Source organism: Calonectris borealis, chromosome 11 (genome assembly GCF_964195595.1).
Source record: "Calonectris borealis chromosome 11, bCalBor7.hap1.2, whole genome shotgun sequence".
Lineage (NCBI taxonomy): Eukaryota > Metazoa > Chordata > Aves > Procellariiformes > Procellariidae > Calonectris > Calonectris borealis.
Genome location: NC_134322.1, coordinates 1,695,891 through 1,711,393, shown reverse-complemented (window position 1 = coordinate 1,711,393; position 15,503 = coordinate 1,695,891). Strand labels below are relative to the sequence as shown.

Below are 15,503 nucleotides of genomic sequence, written 5' to 3'. Positions count from 1 at the left end.
GGCGCTCCGCCGGGCTCTGCCCGCCCCGAGCGGGGTCCCCGCGGCAGGCCCCGGCGGGAGAGCGCGTAAGGTGTCGGCGCTGCGTGTGCCGGGGGTCAGCGCGGGGGGTTGCCGCTTGGGGTCCCTCCCCTGAGGGTGAACGGGCTGGAGGGGCTGCTGAGGGCTCTGGGCAGAGAGAGGGAGGACAGGGAGGCGTTGCTTGTGCAAAGAAATCCCGGGTCGGTCGATTCCCTCTTGGAAAAGCTTCCTTGGAGATGCTTGTAGCTGCTCTGAGTGGGTCACCAGAAGCCGTGCAGTCTCCCGGAGGCCTGCTCTTGCTGTTACTCACGTCCAGTTGTTGGATGAAGTGGTGGGGCAGGGCCTGTGGTGCCAATAGGAGGTATATTCTCCTGTATCTTTTGCCAGGCAGACCTCTGAAATGAGCCTCTGGCAGGGCTTGCTATCTGCGTCGGGTATTGGATCCACAGCGTTCTGACAGTGGTGAAACCCCACACTTGCGTGTTTCCATGTACTTGTGACGGGTTTTATCAAACATAGGGGACTGTTTTTGTTGGGCGTAGCAGGTGATAGGTAAAATGTGCTTCGTTTGCTTGGTGATATTCCTGCTTGTCCCTTTGTGCAGGGCCACTGGAGTTTCGGTGGACTTGTTAACCTTGCCTTCACCTCAGGTGGTTGAAAAAGACAGGGTTGTAAAAATCCCTGAGAGTTGTTTGAAACATTTGGTATTCAGTATCAACAAAAAGATGAGAATTGCTGGAAAACTGTCTGTCTTGTCAAAATATTTTGCAGTGCAGGATGGAGATACTTCTTTTACCTGTGTCGTCTGCGGATAAACTGTAACGAATGCAGTTGACAACTAAGCACGAGCTCTGTTGAGAGTGTGTGAGCTGGGAGAAAGGTCAAGCTGGAGCCAGCTTAAGGTAAAAAGTGTAATTTATAGCACGGTACCACTAGTATTCCGCAACAGGTTAATATTTTTGTGATGGTTTAGGGCCTCATGATTTCGCTGTTAGAGCCGTTGGATTTCGGTTTTGTCTGTGGCATGGACAAGTCATTTGATTTATTGTTCTGTGGCACTGGTTTCAACATAATTGAAGTTACTGCAGTAGTTTTAGAATATAAACTTTACAAAGTGTTTAGGACTTCAGGATCAGGGTGAATTTTATTTTAGCTCTGTTTTAAATTCTCCTTTACAGGTATGAACAAAGGTGGCCCCTGGGCTGAGGCTTCACAAAGGAAGGTTTGGTCTGGAATTTGTTTTCATGGCACAGGTGAAGACCTTTGGAAAAGAACTTTTATCGTGGAAACAAAGTGTCTATAAGTACTAACTAAACCAACAAAATATTTTTAAAAAAAGTTTCTGAGAATACAGAGATACTTTTCCTTTTTCCTTTGTTTTCTCAGAAGGAAGAATGTGTTGTGTGTTCTAATTATATAAAGTTGTAAAAAATGCCCCCCTCCAAACAATTGGGGGAAACTTATTCAAAGTTCAAAACCAAAATTAAATGTTTAAACCTGTTGGTTTCCCCTCTGCCCCATTCATGTGCACGCTGTTTGTATTGCAAGGGTTTGAGAAGTCTTGAGAACTGTTTGGAGAACTAAAAATGAATGGAAATGTTCCACAGGCCAAATATCTAAACATCCTATCACAATGGTAAATAAATTTTAAATAACATCTTTGCAGAGTACAGATTTTCTTAAACAAACAGCAACAAAAAAAAATCTGGTCACTCGACTGACTAATACTTTTAGGATACGAAAAAAGTAAATCAGCTTTAAAAATGGATATGATTATGCCATTTAAGCTAAGGATCCGGTTTTGTTCTCTTTGTAATAAAGGAAGAAACTCTTACATTTTGATGAAGCAATACTAAGTCTTAGTCGGGGAATTTTTATTATGTGTTTCTATGAATAAAGCTGTCAACTATCTGTTATAGATGTCATTGATTAGAAATACTGCGTACTGACACAATGTATGGAATCCTGTCTTGTCGGAGTCCTTAACATAGCGGAGCAGCAAAAGTGGTCTGAGCCCTGCTTACGATGGTGGGAAACTGCTCTGTAGGATCCCTGGTCAGTCTCCCGTTGGAAGATCAAAATATTCTCCCTTCTTATCTGTATGTTCTGGTTTTCAAAGCTCAAGTACAAAGAAGTTAATATTGTGAGTAATCACTGTAATCGCTACAGTTAATGTTTGATTTTTGTACACGGTTCACATATTTGTCCAATTTCTTGATTGCTCAAAGTAACCTGTTGTTAACTGTACTAGATTTCCTGAAAAGCTAAATATGGGTTTGCATGATCATATGTCAGAATCCTGGGCCAAAATCTAAAATATTAAAACCACTCACTATAGAAACTTCAGTTACTGCTGAGCCTGAGTTAGGGTCTCATGCACTTCTATATGATTATCTTTCAGGTATTTTCTGATCTAGCCTTAAAAACTATTTAATGTAACTGCAATTTGGCCAATTAGATGATTTCATCCGCAGTTTATATTTTGTTATGGGTGGTTCTCCATGTTTCTTTTCTTTCCCTTTTATTTTTTTAATTTTTTTTTTAACATGAATACTGCAGGCTTACATTACACAAGTTTTGTGTGAAGGGCTCCTATACGTTAAGCATATGCATCATGTGTGAAATCCTACTGTGTTCTATGTCTGTAAAATTGCTGGGTAGCTGAGCGTTTGCTGAAATGAGCTGCTGATTGTTTTTTGTGGCTTATAACACTCCTTTGTAGATCTGCTGGTATCTTGTTTGTCCTTGCTGCATCTAGACAATGCATTCCTTCATGTTTTCTGTAACATCTTCTTCAGTCATTTCTGTGTATGTAGATACGGTAACTGGAAAGAGAAAATTCCGTTCTTAAATTGTCCTTCTTCCCGCCCTTAACTTCCCCACCCCCCAGCATAGCTGGAGTGTTGGTCATTAAGGGGAATTTAGAGCAGTATTGATTGCTGGTATCCAGGAATTCTGGGGAAAAGGGACAAAAATGAGCATTGGGAAACTATATGAATTTTCTGACAGCACAAATTTACACTTTGAGACCCTTAAAATCAATAGGGGAGTGCTATAGGCAGAATAAAAAAAGAAGAAGAGCTCAAGACATTGGATGAATAAGCTCTGGAGCTTACTACCGTTTTAAGAGGCTTGGGTGTTGGTGCTGTGCCTTCTGTCTGTTGTTCAGTTGTTTAAATCTCTCCCAGTAATGGATAGCAAGGTGTAAACTGAGTGGTCAAGTCTAAACCCAGAAGGGTTTTTGTCTGCTGTTATTTGCTCATTTTTAAAACGTAATCAGCCCTTGGAGGGAGTTGGGCAAGTTCAAAACAGTATGTTTTTCAGTGCTTGCTTCTGGGACCTGTGTATAATTGCTCTGGTATATGAGTGATTCCCATTGGTTTCTGCATTAATTGCTTGCAAATACTCCACATTTGTGTCACAATATTCTGTTTTCTAGCAGTGTTTCAAGTAAGAGATTGATCCTCAACTGGGAAGCTTAGACAAGAAATGAAGAAAGGGGTTTTTTTTACAGCAATGTATGGAATGGGAAGCAGCTGTTTTAAGTTAGCAAATTAGGAGAAGAAGAGGTGAATGCATCTCATGTGTCTCAAAACTGGCTTTTTTTCCCAGAATTGAGTGTTATTTCCCTTTTTATTTGCACAATATCAGGCATACCCATGGAGCCTAGAAATTCCTAATTAACAAGCCAAGGGAAGAAATTGTTTCACACATTTTTGCTGATCTATGGGAATGGACTGATCAATATATACACCCATAAACCTTCCATAACTTGTACACCAGTTTTTAAAATAGTTTAAATAGTTTTCTGCAAGTCTTTTGCAGTATGTCACCCCCCCCATCCCCCCAATTTCTGTTTGTCAAATGTGTTGTTTCTGTATTTTCTACCGAAACTGGTTGTTGTAGTTGGCACGCTTTTAGGACAGGGTTTAGATGAGTTTTGGAGATTGTGGGGTTTTTTGGTGGTGGTTTTTTTTTTTTTTTAAAAAAACCAAGAGATGCACTGTCTATTGTCTCTTTTTGTGAAAAGGATTCTTAAGACTATTCATTAAGTTTATTCTTCAGTGTTCTTTAGATAACTAGGCAATTCCTCACGTAAACTGGCAAATTTCTTTGGATTTCTTTTCTGAGGCATTAATCATTTTATTATGAAGGTAGGATGACATCGTTACAAATACATGCTTTTTATGGCTTTGATACTTCATTTTACTGTACAGGATTTAACAAATGAAAAACAATTGCTTGGTTAGTTCCAGTGGCTTATAATACATATTATTTATTTTGTAACTGAATATTCAGCCATTCTTACTGCTGTTGGTCTTCCTTTTACAAACTGTCCTGTCCCTGATCAACTTCAGAACTTTTGTAAAATCTCATTAATTAGACATTGTAAGCCAAAAATATTATGGATTAGCTTAATTGCTAGATAAACCTTCAGGATAATTTGGGGGAAAATGTGTGTATACCGAAATCAGGACATCATGAAAGTGAAAAAATCCTAAATTGAAGAAATAGCATAACTTTGAAGTCAAATGAGGAGGCCATGCAGCTTTTCCGAGTAGTTTGTAGAAAATCAAAATACAGCATTATTTTTTTTTAGCCTGTCATAGATCTGTGAGTGGGTCAACACAGAAGTAGGAAAAGAACTTTAGAGATTCTTGCAAAACTCCTGATAAAATTCCCTTAAAAAAGCTGATAAACTCAGATGTGGTATGGCAGCATAAAACACAAAATCAGAGGTAGGAAAGGAAAATGACAATTTTTAGTACAAAAAGTTTTAAGAAGGTTACATACCAGAATTCAAAGCTAAAAATACGTGTTAATGTATTTTGTAACTAAGGTGGAAAATACAGTGGATGATGACATCAAAATGAAACTGTATAAAATTAAGTTTATTGAAGAGAGTTTGCAGGACTGATTTAGTTGTTCCTGAAGATGACAAGAGAGATTTGGAGGACTCTAACTAAACTAGAAAATGTGGAGATTCTTGTCAAATCTCTGTGTTGGGATAAATAGAAAGGTGGGTTGCCTTTTTTTTTTTAATAGCAGTTTGTCTGAGTTGCTTAAAGCAACAAGAGCATGATGTCAGGTTTTTACAAGGGCTGCACACCAGCAGTGTAAACGTAGTTGAAAGTACAGCAGCCGTACTGTTCCACTAGGACAACTTTCAGGAGTATTTGACTAGTTCTGCTCTTCTCAGGGGGGTGGTGGGGGAAGGAAATGTACTTGTAGTTTTTATACTTTACAGAATGATTAGGTTTTGATTTAGCAGAAGTACTTCAAAAGAACGGAGTGCATTTCTTTCTTACACTCAAAATAAGAAATACCTGCTGTAGAAAGCTTATTGTACAAAACTTGCTGCAGTGGATGTGGGAGCTTTGAAGTCTGACAGTTTAAGTAGTGAAGATGAAAGTGAGGACAGTTCTTGGGCAGGGGATTTCAAGAGGAACGTGATTCATGGGACATACTTACTAGCATAATTACCAGTGCAGCTGCCGTAGTAACTTCTGCCAGTACTAAAAAAATCTGTCATGTCCAATGCTCTATTGGTCATAGCGTAAGTGATAAAGATGGGAGCAGCAGAAGTGTAATACTTTGTTTCATGTGCCAACTTCAGACCAGTGTACGCGGATGGAGCTATTTCTGCCAGGTTTCAAACTGACAACAAAGCTTCACAGGATTTCCTAAAGTGTTGAGGCTGGGCTAAAATTTTGGTATTGGAGGTGGTAAGATTTTGTTTTGTGTTTTCTGTAAATGCTACTGAAAGGGCCGGTATTCAGAGGGACTGAATTACTCTGATAATGAGTAAAACCTGTTGAATTGAGGCAAGAAAAAACCCCAACCCTTAAACATAATACCTTCTATTTTTGCACTTCATTACACAAGGTTTTATTTCAGTAATAAATTCATTTGTTTCAGTATTGTAATAAATAGGACTTTTCTACTTCTCTCTGTGATAATACTTTCTATTTGCCATTCCTTAAACTGCAGGTCAGACTTTTCATTTATTAGTATTTGTTTCCAATTATGTTGAATGGAACATTTCAGAGTTGATCCAAAATGGAATTTGGAGTTAGGAGCTCTTGAAAAATTTGTGGGGACAAGGGATAAGGAATGTTTTACTAGACTCAGGCTTCCTTTTAATATAAATACTAGTTAAAAAAAAAAAAATTACTGGGAAGTGGGTGAATTCTGAAATACCAGCCTCAAAACGTTATTCTCTCTCACTAAGGTGTCATCAAAACTCACTTTTCTAGCACTCAGTAAGTGCAATTTCCACTTAAAATTGTTAGTCAGAGCAGTCTATTTAACTGCCTAGCCCCAACATCTGCATTAGCAGATCATAAAATTTCATCTGTGCGGTAGAAATAATTATTCTGTCCTATTTAAGAGACTACTTGGCTTCCTTCCTAGCTGTTCTGAGTATCAGCGATGCATACGTACACACACACAACCTTCCTAATTTCATTCAGTCTTCCTTACCCTCTTCAAAGAATTGCCAGGATTGCTCTTCTCAACCTCTCATCTGCCTGTTGCTTCGCTTTAGTCATTTCCACCTCCCATTTCTTAGGAACTTACCCCCTACAGCTTGTTTGGCATTCTTGAGCAAAGGCTTTTGTGGCTTGATTCAGGAAAGAGGTAAAGAGGGAATCAGAAGTTCCAGTATACGAAGTTACTGCAAGATTGTTAGTTATTTCATGAAAACGTTCTGTAAGCATCCCTGACTGTTGCCCCTGTTGACTGCTGTGGTACAATTCCTACAGGCTTAAATTCAGGCACAATATGAGTCCTGCAGTAGTCCTACTATAGGACTGAGCTCTACTGTAGAGCGAGACTCCCTGTACTCCTCCCAAGCACCTCCTGACTGCAAACAGGGCGACAGTAAGTAGTGAAGTTCTGTAGCTTCCATGTCTGGCATGTATATGTATGCGTTGGGGCTCAGCCCTAATAAAGTGACCTTTTTTGTGGCAATTATATTGCCTATTTTCTTCGTCATAGATGACTATCAGTTTATGGAATGAGAGTCACGCAGCATTTTTGAAAATGCCATTAAAAATTAAGATTCTCTACAAAATTTATTTTTGCCTGAAGGTTCTGTGGTTGGTTTGGTTTTTTTTGGTTTTTTTTTTAAACAATGAAAACCCCAAGCCTGAAAATTGTAGTTTAATCCTTTTCCTGTGCCCTCTTCGAACCTCTTTCCAATATGGAAAGCAGGTGAAAACTGATTATTTTTAAAAAAAATCTAAATAATCTCCTTTTGAAGCCAATGAAACAAAAGTAGTTCTAGTTCTATAATGAAAACTACAGTTTCAGCTGGTGTAAAAAATCAGCTCATCCCAGAGTGGTTTTCCTCAAGAATTAGGTCTTCACAGTCTCCAAAGTAGGTTAACAAATAGAGCTTAATAATCCTTTAGTTTCTGTGCTTTTCTTTGTGACCTGTTAATTTTTCTGCCTAATGTAAAGGTAAGGTGCATTGTACATCTATCACTTTTTTTGCCCAATTACATAAATAATTCCATTGTTAATCTTGGAGGTCAATCACCGGTGGCGATAGAATATGAAACTCCTGTTTTAGCCAGCGCTCTGAAAGAGGATTTTGCAATTCTTGTAATGGTTCAAAAACTCCTTGAGCCAGAGGCAAAGCCGGCCAATGGATTGGTAACTATGAAGAATCATAGAGTCATTCATAACGATGAATAATATCCATGAGACATACAAACTAGGAGGAAGACTCGCATCCATTTTCTAGATGGGTAAATTGAGCTGAGGTAAGCGGTGTGTACATCATGTGGGAAACCTAGATGGATCACAACTTATAAATCCTAACTGACGGTAGAGGTACCCTTCCTGCCCACCCAGAAGTACCCGGTGCTTTTAGGCATGCAGGCTAGTCTTCAAGTGTGTGGTGTGTCTTCTACCATTTTTTATGCCCAGTTATTAAAATCAATGCAGCTACTTTTAAGACATAGAGGAAGAAAAGGAAAAGTTGATTTAACAATTGCATGACTTGGGCTAGAATACGTGGATACTTTCTTAGTTCAGAGACAGAATGAGGGGGGAAGGAAGCAAATTCTGTAGCATAGAAGTTGTTATCAAAACCAAATAATTTTGAAGATAAAGTAGATGGGCCATTTTAGAAAGTTACAAAGCAGGGTTCTTGCATGCCTGCGCCATTGATGCCTTTGAAGTGGAAGTGATGTACTGGAATAAGTATAATGAATTAGTGCTGAATAGGAGGTTGAGCACACACTGGATGTGGTGGCCTGGCTCGTAGAGTTAATGGAATTGTTGCCATTGGCTTCATGAGCGCTTTGGTTTGGGCTTATAAGCCGCTTACAGTTCCACTTCTGCAGTGAGAATAAAGAACAATCAGCAAGTTTGTACAGAAGCTGCTGGTAGACATCAGGCATGAGATCTAGCCTGGCATTTAATTAAAATTTAATTAAATAAATGTTTTTCTGGAAATAATTGAGAATCCTAATCCTCTTGTGGCCCCATTCTGTTGTTTTCCCTCCTAGGTGGGTACGGAGTTTCTGGGCAGCAAAAGCAGGAGTTTTACAAGTAGTCCATGCACTCTGTCTTGTAAAGCTGTAATTCAAGTACATTTCGTGTCTGCTAACACAATCGTAGCTACAGGGGTGGAGGAGGACTTGGATAAGTAGCGTTTGGTTTTACTTCAGTAGTCTGTAGAGTGAGGGTCCCTACCTCCTTCCTCATGGAAAGAGGACCCGAAAACATAGGAAGTGCTTCATGCACCACCCTAGTAAATAGAGGCCTCTACTGAAAGATACGCTGCTCCAGTGAAATACATTACGCATTTGTTATTTTCTGGGTAACAGCCAAATCATTTGTTGCCCCTCCCCACACACACTTCCATTTATAAAGGAAGTCTTCAGTCTTTTGAATGTCATACAAAACTGTTCTAAACCAGACTTGAGCAATTGAAATTCAATTAATTCAATCAGAGCAATTCAATTGACACAGCTGACTTGTGATCTGAACAAAAGATTTTGCTTTAATTGTGTAGGAATATATAAATGATGATGTGATTGTCTTGTTCCCAGCCCTCCAGATAGATGTAATGCATTTCAAAGTTTACTGGTATACACCCCATTTTACTACTTGAGTAATTATGTGGTGCCTCAGCCTTTCATAAAATTCCAGGTGAAAACAGTCTCCTGGAAAACAAAGTGTTGGTGTTTTCTGTGGGCAAGCCTGGTGAACGTTGGGGGTTAACACGTCACAACTAAATTCGGTAAATGGCCCAGTCAACCATTCTGTCTTGAGACATACGGTCTTGTAACGTCCATTCGCAGATCATTAGGTTGTGATTCATGGCTCAACTGTAGTGATGTTCAAGTCAAAAACTGAACTTTATCTCTCAGCAGAAGAGGTTATGATGTCTGATTTTCTTAAATCTATTTGCACTGGCCAGTCTGCAACATACAATGGGGTGCAAAGCCAACGTAAACATGTTTATTCCCTAATAAGAGGACCAAGATTCTCCACTAGTTAGAAGCAGAAATTTCCTTTGTCATCTTGCTTCTGCCACTAGCAGTGATGCTCTTGGACTTCTGTTTTCCCATGGCGTCTGTGGCTGGTTGCCACCAGTTCTTTTCTCACCTTCCTGGATGCTTCCTTACCGTGACATGTTTGTCCCTCTTCTGGTTTTCTGTATGTAATCAAAGACCACAGTCGTCATCTTGCTTCCTTTGCCCCTCACTTTGCATAAGCATGAAACTACTGGTCATACCAGCAGTTCTGGTGTTGCCTAGTTCTGTTTTCTGTCACAATTGAAAATCTCATTTTGTCTTTCTGAAAGTGTCTCTGCAAATGAGGCATCAGCTTATGCATCACACGGTTAAACTGGAGATTCTCTTCCTCTGCCAGTCTTCCTTCACTGTCTTAGTCACGGCAGATAAAACAGCCTTATTTGCTTATCATGCAAATTCAAATTGGGCATAATCTTTGAAATAAGATTTTCTCTAATTCTGAGTAGGGTTGTCTAAACTTCCATGTTTCTTTCTACATGAAATCTTCAGTTACGAGGTCCTTGGCCATCTGCACATACAAAACGCAACATCTCGCCATCTAATTAATCACTCCTTCCAATATTGTTTTCTCTAACTTGACAAATTTCTTCATGTATTACATCCATACAGAGCAGGGTAGTGATTTGATATTTCATCCCTTTCTTGTGCTCTGCTTTCTTGCTTTCAATGGGAAGTCTTTTTCTTTGTCTCAGATCCTGCACTGCCTTATCACCTCGCCTTAGTCAGCCACCAGTTTTACTTGATGCAGTGTGCCAGCCTCCATTGTCTGCCGGTTGCATTTAAAACCATTATTTTCATACAAGGAGGAGTATCCCGTAAATAACCCCTTCTCCTAAACAACCCTTAATTTTCCTTTACTATGATGACTGCAACAGTCTTCAGAGTTATTTGTTGATGTGCCGTTGGGACTATCAATGCTATCTTCTTGTTTCTTTGGGCCTCCCTACCTCTATTCTACTGTTGCCTCTTACATTTCTTTTTTTGTGCGCATTGTGGAATTTCTGTTCACATGTTTATCCTATCCCAGGACTTGGCATGAGTCAGTGGCTCGACTTTATAGACATTATAGTAAAACAAATAAATAATGATAGAATATGAAATAATCAAACATTGACTCATAAGTATGGAAGGCCATCTAGTCCATACTTCCTTTCAGGGCAGGGTTAGCTACGCATTACTTTCTTCCTAACAGATGTTTATGTGGGCTGCTCTTGGAGGTAAGTAACATTGAAATTTCTGCTCCCCAATAATTTGCTCCAGTACCTTGACATCCTTGCTGCTCATAACATCTCACCTGAATCTTCCTCGCTGCAGTATAAGCCATTTCTTCTTGTACAGGCCGTGAACAGAAAAAGAGGTAAAAAAGGTTTGTGTTTTTTTTTTTTAAACACTTTAAATGATAAACACTTTAAATAAAATACTTGGAGGCTTTGTGGTTTTTTTTGTCAGGCCAGCCTCCTCTGTTTCTTCAGCCCTTCCTTGCAGGTTGTTTGCTGAACATCTGATCATTCTTACTGGCTTTCTGTATATAGTCTGTGTTAGGTACACCTCTTCTTAAGGCACAGCATTCCAAAGCTGGGTGCTGTACTCCAGCTGCGACCTGGGTTATATTTGTCTTTGATCCCCATAAAGTGCATGCTGCTGTCAAAATAAATAAACACTGATGAATCATGTTCACCTTGTAATTTCTCTGCAACCATCAGATTATTTTCTGTAGAGTTATTTAGCTCGTTCTTTCCGTCCAGTCTTTATATGATGGAAGTGGCAGTAACAATAAGTAGCTGCAGTTTTTTCCTCGATGAGGGTCTCAGTCTGGATGGTCAATATGTCAATGAAAACCTATTCCTAGAGGGAAGTGTGATCAGCACGAGGAAGTGGCATGAACTAGAAACAGAACTGGAAAAGATGCTGAGGCTGTTCGAAAGTCTTTGGTAGATATAAGACATCTAACTTTTTCATGGTGGTTTGCCTGTATCCTTGTAGTCACAATATCTGTTAGATCAAATAGCATTGTTTCTCTGATATTATCCCTTAGGTATGTAGACAGAGGAATTTTATCCCTTTTCAGCTTTCATTTTTGTGAAGCGCCTATATACTTCATGAGATCTGTTACTAAGATAGTCTTGGCTGTTCTTCTCTGGACTTTTTCTTTGCTAACAAGAATAATTAGATTTTTACTAACTGTTCTGATCTGTTTCATCCTGGGTGTCACTTACAATGCAAGGGATCCAGGTTTCATTGCTGAATCTTGAACCTCAGAGACAACATGAAGCCTAAGTATATCAGATGGTACTTTGAAGAGTGAGTCAACAGGCCAAGTGGCTGAACATCCATCCGCACAATCCCAGAGTGCTGCAATGGGTGAGGAGCAAACTCTGCCAATACTGGACCCAGCAAAATCTTACAATGATTTTCAGACTGAAAAAAAATGCCGGAGGGGACAGGAAAGATCTGGGTAGAAAAAGAGAGAAAGGATTTCTTGTTATTAATCACTATCCGTATTGAGTGCAGTACTCCTATTCTAGGCCTTGGAAAATGACATGTTACTGTCTTTTCTTTTAAATATGACAAAAGCAAAACCTAGGACTAAGTGGTGGATATTAAATATTGAATATACTAAAAGGATTTGTCATCTGCTAAGAATAAAAAGGCTTCACTTCAAAAAGGAACAGGGTGGCTAGGCCCTGTATGTTTGTTTTTCATACAGATCATGTATTCCCATTTCTGTTTAAGCTAAATTTACGTTTGGGTAAATGGAAGTGCTTTTCCTTTACAGAAATGCTATTACAAAAATAGTAGTTTAATCAAATGAGCTTCACAGAATATTCACAGGTCACCCTCTTGTGTGCTAGAGTTCAGCGTTGTACAAACAGGATCAGAAATTCTTTGCTTACCTAGCAGCAAATTGCCTGCTTAGTCAGATATGCAAAACACCCTGTTGAGCATACAATGCTGAAATAAAGTTTTGATAATTTAGCTTTCTTCTATAGTGTCATTTGTTGCGGGGTCAGACTTTTCAGATAATAGCGGTCCAAAGTGCCTCAGCATTTTGTGTGTCTTCTGAATGAAGCTCAAAGCACAGATCTTTACGCTGGAATGTATGCTTGGAGATGAGCTAGGGAAATATTCAGAGGCTCTGAATGTTATTACTGCTTATGTGCTACATTATTCTTTTTGAAAATTCCCAGAGCTTGCGATATGTTGTGTATATTTAAAAGCCCCATGGGGAAGGAATAAAATACATTCTTTTTCTTTCCTCCATACTTCATGAATGGCTTCTTTCGTGAAAATACAAAATGATACAACCTTGTTTATTTTCTTACGTCTACTTCTACTGTTTTTACAGTAATCTTAAAAATGTACTCTTTCTGTCATTGTTCCTTAAATATTTGCTTTCCTATCTCAGCCTCATGAGTGGAAAGCCATAGGAAATGTATGTTTGTGGTTTATTAACATTTTAAGTTCTCTGGTAGTTGAGAGTTCTAGAAATCACTGTAGCATGGGCAAAACAAGTAGAGTTGCATTTTCAAATTTTGTTCTGTATGTGGAAATTCTGTGGCCACCCTCCTCTTTTTTTCTGAGGCAGTTCCACAGGTCAGTCAGGCATTTGAAACTTGAATCAATTTGTGTGAAAACAGACAAAAAAAAAATTCAGGTGGCAGTTATGGGGTATCTTACCACAGGCATCAGAAAACACAGGAATGCCAGCTAGCATGAATGAGTGTGTGTGCTTATAAAGAAAGGTGGGTGTTCATCTGAGGAAATAGGTGGACTTACAGGATCAGATCTGAAAATACGGAAAGGCTGAAGGAGCATGTGCAGGTATGTAGAGCTGCATGCCAAATGTATCTGCTCGTTTGCAATGACCATCCATGCAAATTGAGCTTTTGTGGATGCAGATGAGCTATACTTGTTTTACTGGGCATATATCTAATTCACACACAAGTTCATGACAAGTGATTATACAAATGAGAAGTCAAATGACTTGAGTGTTTTGTATTAATTAGTACATTTGTGAACTTCTAAAACACTCTGATATACATGGTCATATATATTTGAAGATACATCTCTGCATACAGGTTACTAAAGGTAAGTTCTAGTACCAGGAAAAGTATTAGTACAAGGACAATACAATGATGTAAACAAGTCACCTTTGTTTTTTTATTCTGTGAGGTAAAATGGAGAGATTCTGCTGTATTATGTACTAGCTAGGGGTAAGTACTATAGGTGGCTTTTTGTTCCTCTAAAACAAAGATAGTGGCTCACCAACTTCTGGTTTTCACAGACACCTGCAAAATACCTTCCCCTTGATTTAAGCTTCAGCTTGTTCCAGCTTTCCACCTTCCTTCTGTAAATACTCACAATATATCTTTACTTAGCATCTCTGAATGCAAGGGAAACATGAGTGGAACTTAAAGCTAGGGGTAGGAAATGAATTTAAGCAAAGGGATATTTTTTTTTCCCCCCTACAAAGAGCTTCTATCGCAAATTCACTTTATAATTGTAGAGCAATGTTGTACTCTCCAGAAATACGTAAACTCCACCCAAAAAAAGTCCACAATAAAGGAGGGACGGGAGTGCCGAAGTACCTATAAAGAGCATGTTTTGCCTTTTGGGGGTTTTTTGGTTTGTTGTTGGTTTTTTTTTTTTTTAAAGGGGTATCCTTTAGATTCCTGCCAAAAGATCTTATTACTGAATCCGGTACATTAAGCTCATTAAGTGTTTTGAAAGTGTAGGCACTCCCCTGAAGTCTCGATTAGATGTACACATATATTGTTCCCTCTGTTGAGAACCATCTCCTTCACTCGGTTCTGGCCACCTCTTCTCATGGCCTAATCCTGTTTTGACAGAATCCCCCTGCAGCTGACTTGAGGCCTGACTGAGGGTGGGAACCCACAGATTCACCGCACAGTTGATCACATATTCATAAAGCCACTGTTTTTAATTGACGGTTAAAGTGTTGAAAATTGGGGAAGAAATGCTCTTGAGATCCTTAGCGGTGGTGTCCTCTTTGATATCCTTGGCAATCCCTCTGTTAAGGCAAGTCAGATCCTTAATGTTTTAGTGATGTTTTGATACAGGCAAGACCACTTCACCACAGTGATCTGCGGTGGAAGTGGATCTGTCCTGCCCTTTTTTAATTTTACAGTTTTCTTTGGCGATTCTTTGATCATCTCCAATCTCAGATCCCTGCAAGATGCCATCGTTTTCCAGGGTGTGCCTCCTCTTGACGAGTTGGTTGCTAGTGAGTTGTAGTTCAGTGGGGTAATCCTAAAGTCAAATAGTCCTCTGTTGCTGGCCTATACCAGTACCTTTCAGGGATTTCCATCCTGCATGAAGAGTAGAAGACAACAGGATGAGGAAAAGCCCAGGTTTGCGTTTTGACAGGTACCATCGTTTAAGCAGGAGGCCAGTAACTCTTTGAGGATTTCCATATTGTTTCAAGAGGAGGACTGGAATGAGCTGTGCCGAGGGAAAGTGGAGCAGAAGGAGCAGGGTCCATATCCTTGGTATCGCCATGACCAAAACTGGACCATGTCATCTTCAGATGCAGTAGGTTCATGAGCAAGTGAAGGTCAGGGAGCACAATAATGTATTGAGGAGTCTTCAGAATCAGGCTTTGAGTTACCCAGGCCACCCCATCCAGAACCTCAAACAACAATAAAAAAATGACTACTGGTTAGGCAGACCAAGTAAAACAACCTGAACATAATTGCAATTGTGCAGACAGTGGAATCGCGCTGCTTGGAAGGTGCTGCGAGTGGGCTTCAGCCGCACCGTTGTCCTTCTTGCCTGCTCTCCCAAGATAGAGTTCACAAGAACCAAACCTTGAGGTAAAGAAAACGTGCTGCTGTTGTGAGATTAACACTGGGAAAGTGTGCAAGTGAAGGAGGCGGATCCCATACCTGCTGGTTATGGAGGTCCAATCGT

The 15,503-nt window shown here is 39.6% G+C and overlaps 1 long non-coding RNA gene across 20 annotated transcripts in view; it reads left to right on the top strand.

Moving 5' to 3' along the window:
* LOC142086563 (uncharacterized) overlaps positions 1 to 15,503 on the top strand; it is a 35,817-nt gene that overhangs the window by 2,649 nt on the left and 17,665 nt on the right. For 10 of the 20 annotated variants that reach the window (XR_012675173.1, XR_012675159.1, XR_012675169.1 and 7 more), the window contains exons 3-4: positions 790 to 920; positions 1,197 to 15,406. This is a non-coding gene — a long non-coding RNA (uncharacterized LOC142086563). The remainder of the gene's footprint in view (positions 1 to 789; positions 921 to 1,196; positions 15,407 to 15,503) is intronic. The other 10 variants (XR_012675175.1, XR_012675172.1, XR_012675165.1 and 7 more) reach the window with 6 other exon arrangements.